Genomic DNA, 21,012 nt, shown 5'->3' on the forward strand with positions numbered 1-21,012 from the left:
ACACACACTGTGGACTGTCAATGTGTGTTGTGAAGACAGCGTCTAGATACTTTACAACACACATTGACAGTCATCAGTGTATGTAACAGTCAGGTGTTGGTGCTACATACCTGACTGCTACATTGCTACCCGACTGCTATATTATCCTCAAACACACGTATGCGTAGCTGTCGTGCCACAAACAGCGATTTATGGATGCTAGTTTAATTCGTCAAAAAGGAATTTTTTGCAGACACAACGCTTTGCTTTACAGCTAGAGAGATTAAACTTGGCACTCTCCATGTAGGCCATGTGCAAAAGGTCTGACTTGAATTTCAGCCTCCTAGCTCGATGCTACCACCCACAACTCTACCTCTGAAGTGGGAGAGGTCAATTTTTTTGAAGTTTTTCCATTGTGTTTTTTTTTGTGGGTGTCTCAGAGATCCCTCCTTTGGAACATTTCTCGGGGGCCTCAAGGCGGCATCTTGTTCCTGTCCCTCTAGCATGCAGCATTATCGCACCAGAACGGGGAAACCCTGTACGTTTCAAACCATTTACCTCCTACTGGGAATAATCCACCGAATCCAAACTGAGCCCGGATTGTTTGTAATCTCGCGTTGTTCAACATAGTCTGATTTCATGCTGATCGGAACAACATAAGTGTGTTTTTTGGCTAAAAATTGAAAAATGGCTAAATGTTAATCCGTAGGTTTTGTGAGGACAGCGTCTAGATACTTTACAACACACATTGACAGTCATCAGTGACTGTAACAGTCAGGTGTAGGTTTTGTGAGGACAGCGTCTAGATACTTTACAACACACATTGACAGTCATCAGTGTATATAACAGTCAGGTGTAGGTTTTGTGAGGACAGCGTCTAGATACTTTACAACACACATTGACAGTCATCAGTGTATGTAACAGTCAGGTGTAGGTTTTGTGAGGACAGCGTTTAGATACTTTACAACACACATTGACAGTCATCAGTGACTGTAACAGTCAGGTGTAGGTTTTGTGAGGACAGCGTCTAGATACTTTACAACACACATTGACAGTCATCAGTGTATATAACAGTCATCTACACGCTGTCTTCCTAACAACTTCACCTGACTGCTACACACTGACTGCTATACTTGACTGCTACACCTGACTGCTACACACACTGATTACTAGGGGTGGGCGATATATATCGTCTGCGATAATATCGTGATTGCTGTTTTAACGATGTGCAAATTGACATTATCAAGTATTTAAATTACTTAGGGGGAAAACACTCGAAATCACGCATTGAACCCCCATACATTCACTAAGCCAGGAGGTGTATGCGAGAGAAGCCCTTGGCTGCAGCAGAGCAAGTCACGTGATTGCTAGTGGTCCACGTTGTCATACGCAGGCCTAATGTTTATTTTGTGCTGCTACTTTGTTCAAGTGGCATTGATGAGTTAATGTCACGGTATTATATGTAAACATTAGGCTAGCCTTTGAGTATTTTAATAGTCAGTTGCAAAAGAAATCTTCTTATGTTACCTTTTTGTAAATGGACTAAAGTTCGCTCTAAATATCAACTTTTAGCGATTATGCTAACCGTTAGCATCTCTATGGGATTTGTCATATACATTAGCCTTAAGCTAATGCATTAGTTTCTATTCTGAAAGGTCTGCTTAGTTTTACAGTGAAACCTAAGTAAAAGTTTGAAAGGAACTTCAGCTTCAGACTTTCTCTTGGGAAACGGTCAGGCCTATCTATCCTCTGTAATGTAGCTGGCTAGACCATGTAATTGCCACACACACAAGTGGGGGCAGAATTGGAAATGTGTCATAGAGTGACAATGCATTGGTTTGGTTAGAAAAGTCACAGGTTAGGTTATTGGTTATTATTCTAATGATGCTATTCATAAATAATGAGCTGTAAAGTAACTTGGACTTTTAAAAACAGTTTTTTAAAGGATATCGACTAATTATCGTTATCGTCAAAATCACCAAAATATCGAGATATTATTTTTTGTCCATATCACCCACCCCTACTGATTACTGTGAATGTGTTTTGTAAAGTATCTACACACAGATACATCCATAGGCGTATGTACACACTAGATCCTATCAGACTTGTAGGTTGGATGTGAACTCAACATGGGCATCATTGTCTTCTCTTCTCTTTCTTGTACTGCAGTACAGAACCCCTTTCACAAAGCTATGTTAATTCATACAGACATTATATTGTAACACACCCATCATTAAATTATTCCTCATAAAAATGCTTGCTTCATGTTTTGCAGATGACTCCAGACACTGAGCAGCAACAAACCTCTTTGGCCAATCTTGCATTAGAGGATTCAACAGAGAAGGTAAATGTCTGTAGGGTGTGTCTGTAGTAAGCACCTACACCTTACTGTTACACACACTGTGGACTGTCAATGTGTGTTGTGAAGACAGCGTCTAGATACTTTACAACACACATTGACAGTCATCAGTGTATGTAACAGTCAGGTGTTGGTGCTACATACCTGACTGCTACATTGCTACCCGACTGCTATATTATCCTCAAACACACGTATGCGTAGCTGTCGTGCCACAAACAGCGATTTATGGATGCTAGTTTAATTCGTCAAAAAGGAATTTTTTGCAGACACAACGCTTTGCTTTACAGCTAGAGAGATTAAACTTGGCACTCTCCATGTAGGCCATGTGCAAAAGGTCTGACTTGAATTTCAGCCTCCTAGCTCGATGCTACCACCCACAACTCTACCTCTGAAGTGGGAGAGGTCAATTTTTTTGAAGTTTTTCCATTGTGTTTTTTTTTGTGGGTGTCTCAGAGATCCCTCCTTTGGAACATTTCTCGGGGGCCTCAAGGCGGTGCCGTGCATCTTGTTCCTGTCCCTCTAGCATGCAGCATTATCGCACCAGAACGGGGAAACCCTGTACGTTTCAAACCATTTACCTCCTACTGGGAATAATCCACCGACTCCAAACTGAGCCCGGATTGTTTGTAATCTCGCGTTGTTCAACATAGTCTGATTTCATGCTGATCGGAACAACATAAGTGTGTTTTTTGGCTAAAAATTGAAAAATGGCTAAATGTTAATTCGTAGGTTTTGTGAGGACAGCGTCTAGATACTTTACAACACACATTGACAGTCATCAGTGTATGTAACATTCAGGTTTAGGTTTTGTGAGGACAGCGTTTAGATACTTTACAACACACATTGACAGTCATCAGTGACTGTAACAGTCAGGTGTAGGTTTTGTGAGGACAGCGTCTAGATACTTTACAACACACATTGACAGTCATCAGTGTATATAACAGTCAGGTGTAGGTTTTGTGAGGACAGCGTCTAGATACTTTACAACACACATTGACAGTCATCAGTGTATATAACAGTCAGGTGTAGGTTTTGTGAGGACAGCGTCTAGATACTTTACAACACACATTGACAGTCATCAGTGTATGTAACAGTCAGGTGTTGGTGCTACATACCTGACTGCTACATTGCTACCCGACTGCTATATTATCCTCAAACACACGTATGCGTAGCTGTCGTGCCACAAACAGCGAGATATGGATGCTAGTTTAATTCGTCAAAAAGGAATTTTTTGCAGACACGCTTTGCTTTACAGCTAGAGAGATTAAACTTGGCACTCTCCATGTAGGCCATGTGCAAAAGGTCTGACTTGAATTTCAGCCTCCTAGCTCGATGCTACCACCCACAACTCTACCTCTGAAGTGGGAGAGGTCAATTTTTTTGAAGTTTTTCCATTGTGTTTTTTTTTGTGGGTGTCTCAGAGATCCCTCCTTTGGAACATTTCTCGGGGGCCTCAAGGCGGTGCCGTGCATCTTGTTCCTGTCCCTCTAGCATGCAGCATTATCGCACCAGAACGGGGAAACCCTGTACGTTTCAAACCATTTACCTCCTACTGGGAATAATCCACCGACTCCAAACTGAGCCCGGATTGTTTGTAATCTCGCGTTGTTCAACATAGTCTGATTTTATGCTGATCGGAACAACATAAGTGTGTTTTTTGGCTAAAAATTGAAAAATGGCTAAATGTTAATCCGTAGGTTTTGTGAGGACAGCGTCTAGATACTTTACAACACACATTGACAGTCATCAGTGTATGTAACATTCAGGTGTAGGTTTTGTGAGGACAGCGTTTAGATACTTTACAACACACATTGACAGTCATCAGTGACTGTAACAGTCAGGTGTAGGTTTTGTGAGGACAGCGTCTAGATACTTTACAACACACATTGACAGTCATCAGTGACTGTAACAGTCAGGTGTAGGTTTTGTGAGGACAGCGTCTAGATACTTTACAACACACATTGACAGTCATCAGTGTATATAACAGTCATCTACACGCTGTCTTCCTAACAACTTCACCTGACTGCTACACACTGACTGCTATACTTGACTGCTACACCTGACTGCTACACACACTGATTACTAGGGGTGGGCGATATATATCGTCTGCGATAATATCGTGATTGCTGTTTTAACGATGTGCAAATTGACATTATCAAGTATTTAAATTACTTAGGGGGAAAACACTCGAAATCACGCATTGAACCCCCATACATTCACTAAGCCAGGAGGTGTATGCGAGAGAAGCCCTTGGCTGCAGCAGAGCAAGTCACGTGATTGCTAGTGGTCCACGTTGTCATACGCAGGCCTAATGTTTATTTTGTGCTGCTACTTTGTTCAAGTGGCATTGATGAGTTAATGTCACGGTATTATATGTAAACATTAGGCTAGCCTTTGAGTATTTTAATAGTCAGTTGCAAAAGAAATCTTCTTATGTTACCTTTTTGTAAATGGACTAAAGTTCGCTCTAAATATCAACTTTTAGCGATTATGCTAACCGTTAGCATCTCTATGGGATTTGTCATATACATTAGCCTTAAGCTAATGCATTAGTTTCTATTCTGAAAGGTCTGCTTAGTTTTACAGTGAAACCTAAGTAAAAGTTTGAAAGGAACTTCAGCTTCAGACTTTCTCTTGGGAAACGGTCAGGCCTATCTATCCTCTGTAATGTAGCTGGCTAGACCATGTCATTGCCACACACACAAGTGGGGGCAGAATTGGAAATGTGTCATAGAGTGACAATGCATTGGTTTGGTTAGAAAAGTCACAGGTTAGGTTATTGGTTATTATTCTAATGATGCTATTCATAAATAATGAGCTGTAAAGTAACTTGGACTTTTAAAAACAGTTTTTTAAAGGATATCGACTAATTATCGTTATCGTCAAAATCACCAAAATATCGAGATATTATTTTTTGTCCATATCACCCACCCCTACTGATTACTGTGAATGTGTTTTGTAAAGTATCTACACACAGATACATCCATAGGCGTATGTACACACTAAATCCTATCAGACTTGTAGGTTGGATGTGAACTCAACATGGGCATCATTGTCTTCTCTTCTCTTTCTTGTACTGCAGTACAGAACCCCTTTCACAAAGCTATGTTAATTCATACAGACATTATATTGTAACACACCCATCATTAAATTATTCCTCATAAAAATGCTTGCTTCATGTTTTGCAGATGACTCCAGACACTGAGCAGCAACAAACCTCTTTGGCCAATCTTGCATTAGAGGATTCAACAGAGAAGGTAAATGTCTGTAGGGTGTGTCTGTAGTAAGCACCTACACCTTACTGTTACACACACTGTGGACTGTCAATGTGTGTTGTGAAGACAGCGTCTAGATACTTTACAACACACATTGACAGTCATCAGTGTATGTAACAGTCAGGTGTTGGTGCTACATACCTGACTGCTACATTGCTACCCGACTGCTATATTATCCTCAAACACACGTATGCGTAGCTGTCGTGCCACAAACAGCGAGATATGGATGCTAGTTTAATTCGTCAAAAAGGAATTTTTTGCAGACACAACGCTTTGCTTTACAGCTAGAGAGATTAAACTTGGCACTCTCCATGTAGGCCATGTGCAAAAGGTCTGACTTGAATTTCAGCCTCCTAGCTCGATGCTACCACCCACAACTCTACCTCTGAAGTGGGAGAGGTCAATTTTTTTGAAGTTTTTCCATTGTGTTTTTTTTTGTGGGTGTCTCAGAGATCCCTCCTTTGGAACATTTCTCGGGGGCCTGAAGGCGGTGCCGTGCATCTTGTTCCTGTCCCTCTAGCATGCAGCATTATCGCACCAGAACGGGGAAACCCTGTACGTTTCAAACCATTTACCTCCTACTGGAAATAATCCACCGACTCCAAACTGAGCCCGGATTGTTTGTAATCTCGCGTTGTTCAACATAGTCTGATTTCATGCTGATCGGAACAACATAAGTGTGTTTTTTGGCTAAAAATTGAAAAATGGCTAAATGTTAATCCGTAGGTTTTGTGAGGACAGCGTCTAGATACTTTACAACACACATTGACAGTCATCAGTGTATGTAACAGTCAGGTGTAGGTTTTGTGAGGACAGCGTCTAGATACTTTACAACACACATTGACAGTCATCAGTGACTGTAACAGTCAGGTGTAGGTTTTGTGAGGACAGCGTCTAGATACTTTACAACACACATTGACAGTCATCAGTGTATATAACAGTCAGGTGTAGGTTTTGTGAGGACAGCGTCTAGATACTTTACAACACACATTGACAGTCATCAGTGTATGTAACAGTCAGGTGTTGGTGCTACATACCTGACTGCTACATTGCTACCCGACTGCTATATTATCCTCAAACACACGTATGCGTAGCTGTCGTGCCACAAACAGCGATTTATGGATGCTAGTTTAATTCGTCAAAAAGGAATTTTTTGCAGACACAACGCTTTGCTTTACAGCTAGAGAGATTAAACTTGGCACTCTCCATGTAGGCCATGTGCAAAAGGTCTGACTTGAATTTCAGCCTCCTAGCTCGATGCTACCACCCACAACTCTACCTCTGAAGTGGGAGAGGTCAATTTTTTTGAAGTTTTTCCATTGTGTTTTTTTTTGTGGGTGTCTCAGAGATCCCTCCTTTGGAACATTTCTCGGGGGCCTCAAGGCGGTGCCGTGCATCTTGTTCCTGTCCCTCTAGCATGCAGCATTATCGCACCAGAACGGGGAAACCCTGTACGTTTCAAACCATTTACCTCCTACTGGGAATAATCCACCGACTCCAAACTGAGCCCGGATTGTTTGTAATCTCGCGTTGTTCAACATAGTCTGATTTCATGCTGATCGGAACAACATAAGTGTGTTTTTTGGCTAAAAATTGAAAAATGGCTAAATGTTAATCCGTAGGTTTTGTGAGGACAGCGTCTAGATACTTTACAACACACATTGACAGTCATCAGTGTATGTAACATTCAGGTGTAGGTTTTGTGAGGACAGCGTTTAGATACTTTACAACACACATTGACAGTCATCAGTGACTGTAACAGTCAGGTGTAGGTTTTGTGAGGACAGCGTCTAGATACTTTACAACACACATTGACAGTCATCAGTGACTGTAACAGTCAGGTGTAGGTTTTGTGAGGACAGCGTCTAGATACTTTACAACACACATTGACAGTCATCAGTGTATATAACAGTCATCTACACGCTGTCTTCCTAACAACTTCACCTGACTGCTACACACTGACTGCTATACTTGACTGCTACACCTGACTGCTACACACACTGATTACTAGGGGTGGGCGATATATATCGTCTGCGATAATATCGTGATTGCTGTTTTAACGATGTGCAAATTGACATTATCAAGTATTTAAATTACTTAGGGGGAAAACACTCGAAATCACGCATTGAACCCCCATACATTCACTAAGCCAGGAGGTGTATGCGAGAGAAGCCCTTGGCTGCAGCAGAGCAAGTCACGTGATTGCTAGTGGTCCACGTTGTCATACGCAGGCCTAATGTTTATTTTGTGCTGCTACTTTGTTCAAGTGGCATTGATGAGTTAATGTCACGGTATTATATGTAAACATTAGGCTAGCCTTTGAGTATTTTAATAGTCAGTTGCAAAAGAAATCTTCTTATGTTACCTTTTTGTAAATGGACTAAAGTTCGCTCTAAATATCAACTTTTAGCGATTATGCTAACCGTTAGCATCTCTATGGGATTTGTCATATACATTAGCCTTAAGCTAATGCATTAGTTTCTATTCTGAAAGGTCTGCTTAGTTTTACAGTGAAACCTAAGTAAAAGTTTGAAAGGAACTTCAGCTTCAGACTTTCTCTTGGGAAACGGTCAGGCCTATCTATCCTCTGTAATGTAGCTGGCTAGACCATGTCATTGCCACACACACAAGTGGGGGCAGAATTGGAAATGTGTCATAGAGTGACAATGCATTGGTTTGGTTAGAAAAGTCACAGGTTAGGTTATTGGTTATTATTCTAATGATGCTATTCATAAATAATGAGCTGTAAAGTAACTTGGACTTTTAAAAACAGTTTTTTAAAGGATATCGACTAATTATCGTTATCGTCAAAATCACCAAAATATCGAGATATTATTTTTTGTCCATATCACCCACCCCTACTGATTACTGTGAATGTGTTTTGTAAAGTATCTACACACAGATACATCCATAGGCGTATGTACACACTAAATCCTATCAGACTTGTAGGTTGGATGTGAACTCAACATGGGCATCATTGTCTTCTCTTCTCTTTCTTGTACTGCAGTACAGAACCCCTTTCACAAAGCTATGTTAATTCATACAGACATTATATTGTAACACACCCATCATTAAATTATTCCTCATAAAAATGCTTGCTTCATGTTTTGCAGATGACTCCAGACACTGAGCAGCAACAAACCTCTTTGGCCAATCTTGCATTAGAGGATTCAACAGAGAAGGTAAATGTCTGTAGGGTGTGTCTGTAGTAAGCACCTACACTTTACTGTTACACACACTGTGGACTGTCAATGTGTGTTGTGAAGACAGCGTCTAGATACTTTACAACACACATTGACAGTCATCAGTGTATGTAACAGTCAGGTGTTGGTGCTACATACCTGACTGCTACATTGCTACCCGACTGCTATATTATCCTCAAACACACGTATGCGTAGCTGTCGTGCCACAAACAGCGAGATATGGATGCTAGTTTAATTCGTCAAAAAGGAATTTTTTGCAGACACAACGCTTTGCTTTACAGCTAGAGAGATTAAACTTGGCACTCTCCATGTAGGCCATGTGCAAAAGGTCTGACTTGAATTTCAGCCTCCTAGCTCGATGCTACCACCCACAACTCTACCTCTGAAGTGGGAGAGGTCAATTTTTTTGAAGTTTTTCCATTGTGTTTTTTTTTGTGGGTGTCTCAGAGATCCCTCCTTTGGAACATTTCTCGGGGGCCTCAAGGCGGTGCCGTGCATCTTGTTCCTGTCCCTCTAGCATGCAGCATTATCGCACCAGAACGGGGAAACCCTGTACGTTTCAAACCATTTACCTCCTACTGGAAATAATCCACCGACTCCAAACTGAGCCCGGATTGTTTGTAATCTCGCGTTGTTCAACATAGTCTGATTTCATGCTGATCGGAACAACATAAGTGTGTTTTTTGGCTAAAAATTGAAAAATGGCTAAATGTTAATCCGTAGGTTTTGTGAGGACAGCGTCTAGATACTTTACAACACACATTGACAGTCATCAGTGTATGTAACAGTCAGGTGTAGGTTTTGTGAGGACAGCGTCTAGATACTTTACAACACACATTGACAGTCATCAGTGACTGTAACAGTCAGGTGTAGGTTTTGTGAGGACAGCGTCTAGATACTTTACAACACACATTGACAGTCATCAGTGTATATAACAGTCAGGTGTAGGTTTTGTGAGGACAGCGTCTAGATACTTTACAACACACATTGACAGTCATCAGTGTATGTAACAGTCAGGTGTTGGTGCTACATACCTGACTGCTACATTGCTACCCGACTGCTATATTATCCTCAAACACACGTATGCGTAGCTGTCGTGCCACAAACAGCGATTTATGGATGCTAGTTTAATTCGTCAAAAAGGAATTTTTTGCAGACACAACGCTTTGCTTTACAGCTAGAGAGATTAAACTTGGCACTCCCCATGTAGGCCATGTGCAAAAGGTCTGACTTGAATTTCAGCCTCCTAGCTCGATGCTACCACCCACAACTCTACCTCTGAAGTGGGAGAGGTCAATTTTTTTGAAGTTTTTCCATTGTGTTTTTTTTTGTGGGTGTCTCAGAGATCCCTCCTTTGGAACATTTCTCGGGGGCCTCAAGGCGGTGCCGTGCATCTTGTTCCTGTCCCTCTAGCATGCAGCATTATCGCACCAGAACGGGGAAACCCTGTACGTTTCAAACCATTTACCTCCTACTGGGAATAATCCACCGACTCCAAACTGAGCCCGGATTGTTTGTAATCTCGCGTTGTTCAACATAGTCTGATTTCATGCTGATCGGAACAACATAAGTGTGTTTTTTGGCTAAAAATTGAAAAATGGCTAAATGTTAATTCGTAGGTTTTGTGAGGACAGCGTCTAGATACTTTACAACACACATTGACAGTCATCAGTGTATGTAACATTCAGGTTTAGGTTTTGTGAGGACAGCGTTTAGATACTTTACAACACACATTGACAGTCATCAGTGACTGTAACAGTCAGGTGTAGGTTTTGTGAGGACAGCGTCTAGATACTTTACAACACACATTGACAGTCATCAGTGTATATAACAGTCAGGTGTTGGTGCTACATACCTGACTGCTACATTGCTACCCGACTGCTATATTATCCTCAAACACACGTATGCGTAGCTGTCGTGCCACAAACAGCGATTTATGGATGCTAGTTTAATTCGTCAAAAAGGAATTTTTTGCAGACACAACGCTTTGCTTTACAGCTAGAGAGATTAAACTTGGCACTCTCCATGTAGGCCATGTGCAAAAGGTCTGACTTGAATTTCAGCCTCCTAGCTCGATGCTACCACCCACAACTCTACCTCTGAAGTGGGAGAGGTCAATTTTTTTGAAGTTTTTCCATTGTGTTTTTTTTTGTGGGTGTCTCAGAGATCCCTCCTTTGGAACATTTCTCGGGGGCCTCAAGGCGGTGCCGTGCATCTTGTTCCTGTCCCTCTAGCATGCAGCATTATCGCACCAGAACGGGGAAACCCTGTACGTTTCAAACCATTTACCTCCTACTGGAAATAATCCACCGACTCCAAACTGAGCCCGGATTGTTTGTAATCTCACGTTGTTCAACATAGTCTGATTTCATGCTGATCGGAACAACATAAGTGTGTTTTTTGGCTAAAAATTGAAAAATGGCTAAATGTTAATCCGTAGGTTTTGTGAGGACAGCGTCTAGATACTTTACAACACACATTGACAGTCATCAGTGTATGTAACAGTCAGGTGTAGGATTTGTGAGGACAGCGTCTAGATACTTTACAACACACATTGACAGTCATCAGTGACTGTAACAGTCAGGTGTAGTTTTTGTGAGGACAGCGTCTAGATACTTTACAACACACATTGACAGTCATCAGTGTATATAACAGTCAGGTGTAGGTTTTGTGAGGACAGCGTCTAGATACTTTACAACACACATTGACAGTCATCAGTGTATGTAACAGTCAGGTGTTGGTGCTACATACCTGACTGCTACATTGCTACCCGACTGCTATATTATCCTCAAACACACGTATGCGTAGCTGTCGTGCCACAAACAGCGAGATATGGATGCTAGTTTAATTCGTCAAAAAGGAATTTTTTGCAGACACAACGCTTTGCTTTACAGCTAGAGAGATTAAACTTGGCACTCTCCATGTAGGCCATGTGCAAAAGGTCTGACTTGAATTTCAGCCTCCTAGCTCGATGCTACCACCCACAACTCTACCTCTGAAGTGGGAGAGGTCAATTTTTTTGAAGTTTTTCCATTGTGTTTTTTTTTGTGGGTGTCTCAGAGATCCCTCCTTTGGAACATTTCTCGGGGGCCTCAAGGCGGTGCCGTGCATCTTGTTCCTGTCCCTCTAGCATGCAGCATTATCGCACCAGAACGGGGAAACCCTGTACGTTTCAAACCATTTACCTCCTACTGGGAATAATCCACCGACTCCAAACTGAGCCCGGATTGTTTGTAATCTCGCGTTGTTCAACATAGTCTGATTTCATGCTGATCGGAACAACATAAGTGTGTTTTTTGGCTAAAAATTGAAAAATGGCTAAATGTTAATCCGTAGGTTTTGTGAGGACAGCGTCTAGATACTTTACAACACACATTGACAGTCATCAGTGTATGTAACATTCAGGTGTAGGTTTTGTGAGGACAGCGTTTAGATACTTTACAACACACATTGACAGTCATCAGTGACTGTAACAGTCAGGTGTAGGTTTTGTGAGGACAGCGTCTAGATACTTTACAACACACATTGACAGTCATCAGTGACTGTAACAGTCAGGTGTAGGTTTTGTGAGGACAGCGTCTAGATACTTTACAACACACATTGACAGTCATCAGTGTATATAACAGTCATCTACACGCTGTCTTCCTAACAACTTCACCTGACTGCTACACACTGACTGCTATACTTGACTGCTACACCTGACTGCTACACACACTGATTACTAGGGGTGGGCGATATATATCGTCTGCGATAATATCGTGATTGCTGTTTTAACGATGTGCAAATTGACATTATCAAGTATTTAAATTACTTAGGGGGAAAACACTCGAAATCACGCATTGAACCCCCATACATTCACTAAGCCAGGAGGTGTATGCGAGAGAAGCCCTTGGCTGCAGCAGAGCAAGTCACGTGATTGCTAGTGGTCCACGTTGTCATACGCAGGCCTAATGTTTATTTTGTGCTGCTACTTTGTTCAAGTGGCATTGATGAGTTAATGTCACGGTATTATATGTAAACATTAGGCTAGCCTTTGAGTATTTTAATAGTCAGTTGCAAAAGAAATCTTCTTATGTTACCTTTTTGTAAATGGACTAAAGTTCGCTCTAAATATCAACTTTTAGCGATTATGCTAACCGTTAGCATCTCTATGGGATTTGTCATATACATTAGCCTTAAGCTAATGCATTAGTTTCTATTCTGAAAGGTCTGCTTAGTTTTACAGTGAAACCTAAGTAAAAGTTTGAAAGGAACTTCAGCTTCAGACTTTCTCTTGGGAAACGGTCAGGCCTATCTATCCTCTGTAATGTAGCTGGCTAGACCATGTCATTGCCACACACACAAGTGGGGGCAGAATTGGAAATGTGTCATAGAGTGACAATGCATTGGTTTGGTTAGAAAAGTCACAGGTTAGGTTATTGGTTATTATTCTAATGATGCTATTCATAAATAATGAGCTGTAAAGTAACTTGGACTTTTAAAAACAGTTTTTTAAAGGATATCGACTAATTATCGTTATCGTCAAAATCACCAAAATATCGAGATATTATTTTTTGTCCATATCACCCACCCCTACTGATTACTGTGAATGTGTTTTGTAAAGTATCTACACACAGATACATCCATAGGCGTATGTACACACTAAATCCTATCAGACTTGTAGGTTGGATGTGAACTCAACATGGGCATCATTGTCTTCTCTTCTCTTTCTTGTACTGCAGTACAGAACCCCTTTCACAAAGCTATGTTAATTCATACAGACATTATATTGTAACACACCCATCATTAAATTATTCCTCATAAAAATGCTTGCTTCATGTTTTGCAGATGACTCCAGACACTGAGCAGCAACAAACCTCTTTGGCCAATCTTGCATTAGAGGATTCAACAGAGAAGGTAAATGTCTGTAGGGTGTGTCTGTAGTAAGCACCTACACCTTACTGTTACACACACTGTGGACTGTCAATGTGTGTTGTGAAGACAGCGTCTAGATACTTTACAACACACATTGACAGTCATCAGTGTATGTAACAGTCAGGTGTTGGTGCTACATACCTGACTGCTACATTGCTACCCGACTGCTATATTATCCTCAAACACACGTATGCGTAGCTGTCGTGCCACAAACAGCGATTTATGGATGCTAGTTTAATTCGTCAAAAAGGAATTTTTTGCAGACACAACGCTTTGCTTTACAGCTAGAGAGATTAAACTTGGCACTCTCCATGTAGGCCATGTGCAAAAGGTCTGACTTGAATTTCAGCCTCCTAGCTCGATGCTACCACCCACAACTCTACCTCTGAAGTGGGAGAGGTCAATTTTTTTGAAGTTTTTCCATTGTGTTTTTTTTTGTGGGTGTCTCAGAGATCCCTCCTTTGGAACATTTCTCGGGGGCCTCAAGGCGGTGCCGTGCATCTTGTTCCTGTCCCTCTAGCATGCAGCATTATCGCACCAGAACGGGGAAACCCTGTACGTTTCAAACCATTTACCTCCTACTGGGAATAATCCACCGACTCCAAACTGAGCCCGGATTGTTTGTAATCTCGCGTTGTTCAACATAGTCTGATTTCATGCTGATCGGAACAACATAAGTGTGTTTTTTGGCTAAAAATTGAAAAATGGCTAAATGTTAATCCGTAGGTTTTGTGAGGACAGCGTCTAGATACTTTACAACACACATTGACAGTCATCAGTGTATGTAACATTCAGGTGTAGGTTTTGTGAGGACAGCGTTTAGATACTTTACAACACACATTGACAGTCATCAGTGACTGTAACAGTCAGGTGTAGGTTTTGTGAGGACAGCGTCTAGATACTTTACAACACACATTGACAGTCATCAGTGACTGTAACAGTCAGGTGTAGGTTTTGTGAGGACAGCGTCTAGATACTTTACAACACACATTGACAGTCATCAGTGTATATAACAGTCATCTACACGCTGTCTTCCTAACAACTTCACCTGACTGCTACACACTGACTGCTATACTTGACTGCTACACCTGACTGCTACACACACTGATTACTAGGGGTGGGCGATATATATCGTCTGCGATAATATCGTGATTGCTGTTTTAACGATGTGCAAATTGACATTATCAAGTATTTAAATTACTTAGGGGGAAAACACTCGAAATCACGCATTGAACCCCCATACATTCACTAAGCCAGGAGGTGTATGCGAGAGAAGCCCTTGGCTGCAGCAGAGCAAGTCACGTGATTGCTAGTGGTCCACGTTGTCATACGCAGGCCTAATGTTTATTTTGTGCTGCTACTTTGTTCAAGTGGCATTGATGAGTTAATGTCACGGTATTATATGTAAACATTAGGCTAGCCTTTGAGTATTTTAATAGTCAGTTGCAAAAGAAATCTTCTTATGTTACCTTTTTGTAAATGGACTAAAGTTCGCTCTAAATATCAACTTTTAGCGATTATGCTAACCGTTAGCATCTCTATGGGATTTGTCATATACATTAGCCTTAAGCTAATGCATTAGTTTCTATTCTGAAAGGTCTGCTTAGTTTTACAGTGAAACCTAAGTAAAAGTTTGAAAGGAACTTCAGCTTCAGACTTTCTCTTGGGAAACGGTCAGGCCTATCTATCCTCTGTAATGTAGCTGGCTAGACCATGTCATTGCCACACACACAAGTGGGGGCAGAATTGGAAATGTGTCATAGAGTGACAATGCATTGGTTTGGTTAGAAAAGTCACAGGTTAGGTTATTGGTTATTATTCTAATGATGCTATTCATAAATAATGAGCTGTAAAGTAACTTGGACTTTTAAAAACAGTTTTTTAAAGGATATCGACTAATTATCGTTATCGTCAAAATCACCAAAATATCGAGATATTATTTTTTGTCCATATCACCCACCCCTACTGATTACTGTGAATGTGTTTTGTAAAGTATCTACACACAGATACATCCATAGGCGTATGTACACACTAAATCCTATCAGACTTGTAGGTTGGATGTGAACTCAACATGGGCATCATTGTCTTCTCTTCTCTTTCTTGTACTGCAGTACAGAACCCCTTTCACAAAGCTATGTTAATTCATACAGACATTATATTGTAACACACCCATCATTAAATTATTCCTCATAAAAATGCTTGCTTCATGTTTTGCAGATGACTCCAGACACTGAGCAGCAACAAACCTCTTTGGCCAATCTTGCATTAGAGGATTCAACAGAGAAGGTAAATGTCTGTAGGGTGTGTCTGTAGTAAGCACCTACACCTTACTGTTACACACACTGTGGACTGTCAATGTGTGTTGTGAAGACAGCGTCTAGATACTTTACAACACACATTGACAGTCATCAGTGTATGTAACAGTCAGGTGTTGGTGCTACATACCTGACTGCTACATTGCTACCCGACTGCTATATTATCCTCAAACACACGTATGCGTAGCTGTCGTGCCACAAACAGCGATTTATGGATGCTAGTTTAATTCGTCAAAAAGGAATTTTTTGCAGACACAACGCTTTGCTTTACAGCTAGAGAGATTAAACTTGGCACTCTCCATGTAGGCCATGTGCAAAAGGTCTGACTTGAATTTCAGCCTCCTAGCTCGATGCTACCACCCACAACTCTACCTCTGAAGTGGGAGAGGTCAATTTTTTTGAAGTTTTTCCATTGTGTTTTTTTTTGTGGGTGTCTCAGAGATCCCTCCTTTGGAACATTTCTCGGGGGCCTCAAGGCGGTGCCGTGCATCTTGTTCCTGTCCCTCTAGCATGCAGCATTATCGCACCAGAACGGGGAAACCCTGTACGTTTCAAACCATTTACCTCCTACTGGGAATAATCCACCGACTCCAAACTGAGCCCGGATTGTTTGTAATCTCGCGTTGTTCAACATAGTCTGATTTCATGCTGATCGGAACAACATAAGTGTGTTTTTTGGCTAAAAATTGAAAAATGGCTAAATGTTAATTCGTAGGTTTTGTGAGGACAGCGTCTAGATACTTTACAACACACATTGACAGTCATCAGTGTATGTAACATTCAGGTTTAGGTTTTGTGAGGACAGCGTTTAGATACTTTACAACACACATTGACAGTCATCAGTGACTGTAACAGTCAGGTGTAGTTTTTGTGAGGACAGCGTCTAGATACTTTACAACACACATTGACAGTCATCAGTGTATATAACAGTCAGGTGTAGGTTTTGTGAGGACAGCGTCTAGATACTTTACAACACACATTGACAGTCATCAGTGTATATAACAGTCAGGTGTAGGTTTTGTGAGGACAGCGTCTAGATACTTTACAACACACATTGACAGTCATCAGTGTATATAACAGTCAGGTGTAGGTTTTGTGAGGACAGCGTCTAGATACTTTACAACACACATTGACAGTCATCAGTGTATATAACAGTCAGGTGTAGGTTTTGTGAGGACAGCGTCTAGATACTTTACAACACACATTGACAGTCATCAGTGTATGTAACAGTCAGGTGTTGGTGCTACATACCTGACTGCTACATTGCTACCCGACTGCTATATTATCCTCAAACACACGTATGCGTAGCTGTCGTGCCACAAACAGCGATTTATGGATGCTAGTTTAATTCGTCAAAAAGGAATTTTTTGCAGACACAACGCTTTGCTTTACAGCTAGAGAGATTAAACTTGGCACTCTCCATGTAGGCCATGTGCAAAAGGTCTGACTTGAATTTCAGCCTCCTAGCTCGATGCTACCACCCACAACTCTACCTCTGAAGTGGGAGAGGTCAATTTTTTTGAAGTTTTTCCATTGTGTTTTTTTTTGTGGGTGTCTCAGAGATCCCTCCTTTGGAACATTTCTCGGGGGCCTCAAGGCGGTGCCGTGCATCTTGTTCCTGTCCCTCTAGCATGCAGCATTATCGCACCAGAACGGGGAAACCCTGTACGTTTCAAACCATTTACCTCCTACTGGGAATAATCCACCGACTCCAAACTGAGCCCGGATTGTTTGTAATCTCGCGTTGTTCAACATAGTCTGATTTCATGCTGATCGGAACAACATAAGTGTGTTTTTTGGCTAAAAATTGAAAAATGGCTAAATGTTAATTCGTAGGTTTTGTGAGGACAGCGTCTAGATACTTTACAACACACATTGACAGTCATCAGTGTATGTAACATTCAGGTTTAGGTTTTGTGAGGACAGCGTTTAGATACTTTACAACACACATTGACAGTCATCAGTGACTGTAACAGTCAGGTGTAGTTTTTGTGAGGACAGCGTCTAGATACTTTACAACACACATTGACAGTCATCAGTGTATATAACAGTCAGGTGTAGGTTTTGTGAGGACAGCGTCTAGATACTTTACAACACACATTGACAGTCATCAGTGTATATAACAGTCAGGTGTAGGTTTTGTGAGGACAGCGTCTAGATACTTTACAACACACATTGACAGTCATCAGTGTATATAACAGTCAGGTGTAGGTTTTGTGAGGACAGCGTCTAGATACTTTACAACACACATTGACAGTCATCAGTGTATATAACAGTCAGGTGTAGGTTTTGTGAGGACAGCGTCTAGATACTTTACAACACACATTGACAGTCATCAGTGTATGTAACAGTCAGGTGTTGGTGCTACATACCTGACTGCTACATTGCTACCCGACTGCTATATTATCCTCAAACACACGTATGCGTAGCTGTCGTGCCACAAACAGCGATTTATGGATGCTAGTTTAATTCGTCAAAAAGGAATTTTTTGCAGACACAACGCTTTGCTTTACAGCTAGAGAGATTAAACTTGGCACTCTCCATGTAGGCCATGTGCAAAAGGTCTGACTTGAATTTCAGCCTCCTAGCTCGATGCTACCACCCACAACTCTACCTCTGAAGTGGGAGAGGTCAATTTTTTTGAAGTTTTTCCATTGTGTTTTTTTTTGTGGGTGTCTCAGAGATCCCTCCTTTGGAACATTTCTCGGGGGCCTCAAGGCGGTGCCGTGCATCTTGTTCCTGTCCCTCTAGCATGCAGCATTATCGCACCAGAACGGGGAAACCCTGTACGTTTCAAACCATTTACCTCCTACTGGGAATAATCCACCGACTCCAAACTGAGCCCGGATTGTTTGTAATCTCGCGTTGTTCAACATAGTCTGATTTCATGCTGATCGGAACAACATAAGTGTGTTTTTTGGCTAAAAATTGAAAAATGGCTAAATGTTAATTCGTAGGTTTTGTGAGGACAGCGTCTAGATACTTTACAACACACATTGACAGTCATCAGTGTATGTAACATTCAGGTTTAGGTTTTGTGAGGACAGCGTTTAGATACTTTACAACACACATTGACAGTCATCAGTGACTGTAACAGTCAGGTGTAGTTTTTGTGAGGACAGCGTCTAGATACTTTACAACACACATTGACAGTCATCAGTGTATATAACAGTCAGGTGTAGGTTTTGTGAGGACAGCGTCTAGATACTTTACAACACACATTGACAGTCATCAGTGTATATAACAGTCAGGTGTAGGTTTTGTGAGGACAGCGTCTAGATACTTTACAACACACATTGACAGTCATCAGTGTATATAACAGTCAGGTGTAGGTTTTGTGAGGACAGCGTCTAGATACTTTACAACACACATTGACAGTCATCAGTGTATATAACAGTCAGGTGTAGGTTTTGTGAGGACAGCGTCTAGATACTTTACAACACACATTGACAGTCATCAGTGTATGTAACAGTCAGGTGTTGGTGCTACATACCTGACTGCTACATTGCTACCCGACTGCTATATTATCCTCAAACACACGTATGCGTAGCTGTCGTGCCACAAACAGCGATTTATGGATGCTAGTTTAATTCGTCAAAAAGGAATTTTTTGCAGACACAACGCTTTGCTTTACAGCTAGAGAGATTAAACTTGGCACTCTCCATGTAGGCCATGTGCAAAAGGTCTGACTTGAATTTCAGCCTCCTAGCTCGATGCTACCACCCACAACTCTACCTCTGAAGTGGGAGAGGTCAATTTTTTTGAAGTTTTTCCATTGTGTTTTTTTTTGTGGGTGTCTCAGAGATCCCTCCTTTGGAACATTTCTCGGGGGCCTCAAGGCGGTGCCGTGCATCTTGTTCCTGTCCCTCTAGCATGCAGCATTATCGCACCAGAACGGGGAAACCCTGTACGTTTCAAACCATTTACCTCCTACTGGGAATAATCCACCGAATCCAAACTGAGCCCGGATTGTTTGTAATCTCGCGTTGTTCAACATAGTCTGATTTCATGCTGATCGGAACAACATAAGTGTGTTTTTTGGCTAAAAATTGAAAAATGGCTAAATGTTAATCCGTAGGTTTTGTGAGGACAGCGTCTAGATACTTTACAACACATATTGACAGTCATCAGTGTATGTAACAGTCAGGTGTAGGTTTTGTGAGGACAGCGTCTAGATACTTTACAACACACATTGACAGTCATCAGTGACTGTAACAGTCAGGTGTAGGTTTTGTGAGGACAGCGTCTAGATACTTTACAACACACATTGACAGTCATCAGTGTATATAACAGTCAGGTGTAGGTTTTGTGAGGACAGCGTCTAGATACTTTACAACACACATTGACAGTCATCAGTGTATGTAACAGTCAGGTGTTGGTGCTACATACCTGACTGCTACATTGCTACCCGACTGCTATATTATCCTCAAACACACGTATGCGTAGCTGTCGTGCCACAAACAGCGAGATATGGATGCTAGTTTAATTCGTCAAAAAGGAATTTTTTGCAGACACAACGCTTTGCTTTACAGCTAGAGAGATTAAACTTGGCACTCTCCATGTAGGCCATGTGCAAAAGGTCTGACTTGAATTTCAGCCTCCTAGCTCGATGCTACCACCCACAACTCTACCTCTGAAGTGGGAGAGGTCAATTTTTTTGAAGTTTTTCCATTGTGTTTTTTTTTGTGGGTGTCTCAGAGATCCCTCCTTTGGAACATTTCTCGGGGGCCTCAAGGCGGTGCCGTGCATCTTGTTCCTGTCCCTCTAGCATGCAGCATTATCGCACCAGAACGGGGAAACCCTGTACGTTTCAAACCATTTACCTCCTACTGGGAATAATCCACCGACTCCAAACTGAGCCCGGATTGTTTGTAATCTCGCGTTGTTCAACATAGTCTGATTTCATGCTGATCGGAACAACATAAGTGTGTTTTTTGGCTAAAAATTGAAAAATGGCTAAATGTTAA

The sequence above is a fragment of the Alosa pseudoharengus genome, unplaced genomic scaffold (assembly GCF_046254945.1).
Source record: "Alosa pseudoharengus isolate Yale_2024_CS ecotype anadromous, Long Island Sound unplaced genomic scaffold, YU_APseudo_1.1 YU_APseudo_1.1_scf_1, whole genome shotgun sequence".
Lineage (NCBI taxonomy): Eukaryota > Metazoa > Chordata > Actinopteri > Clupeiformes > Clupeidae > Alosa > Alosa pseudoharengus.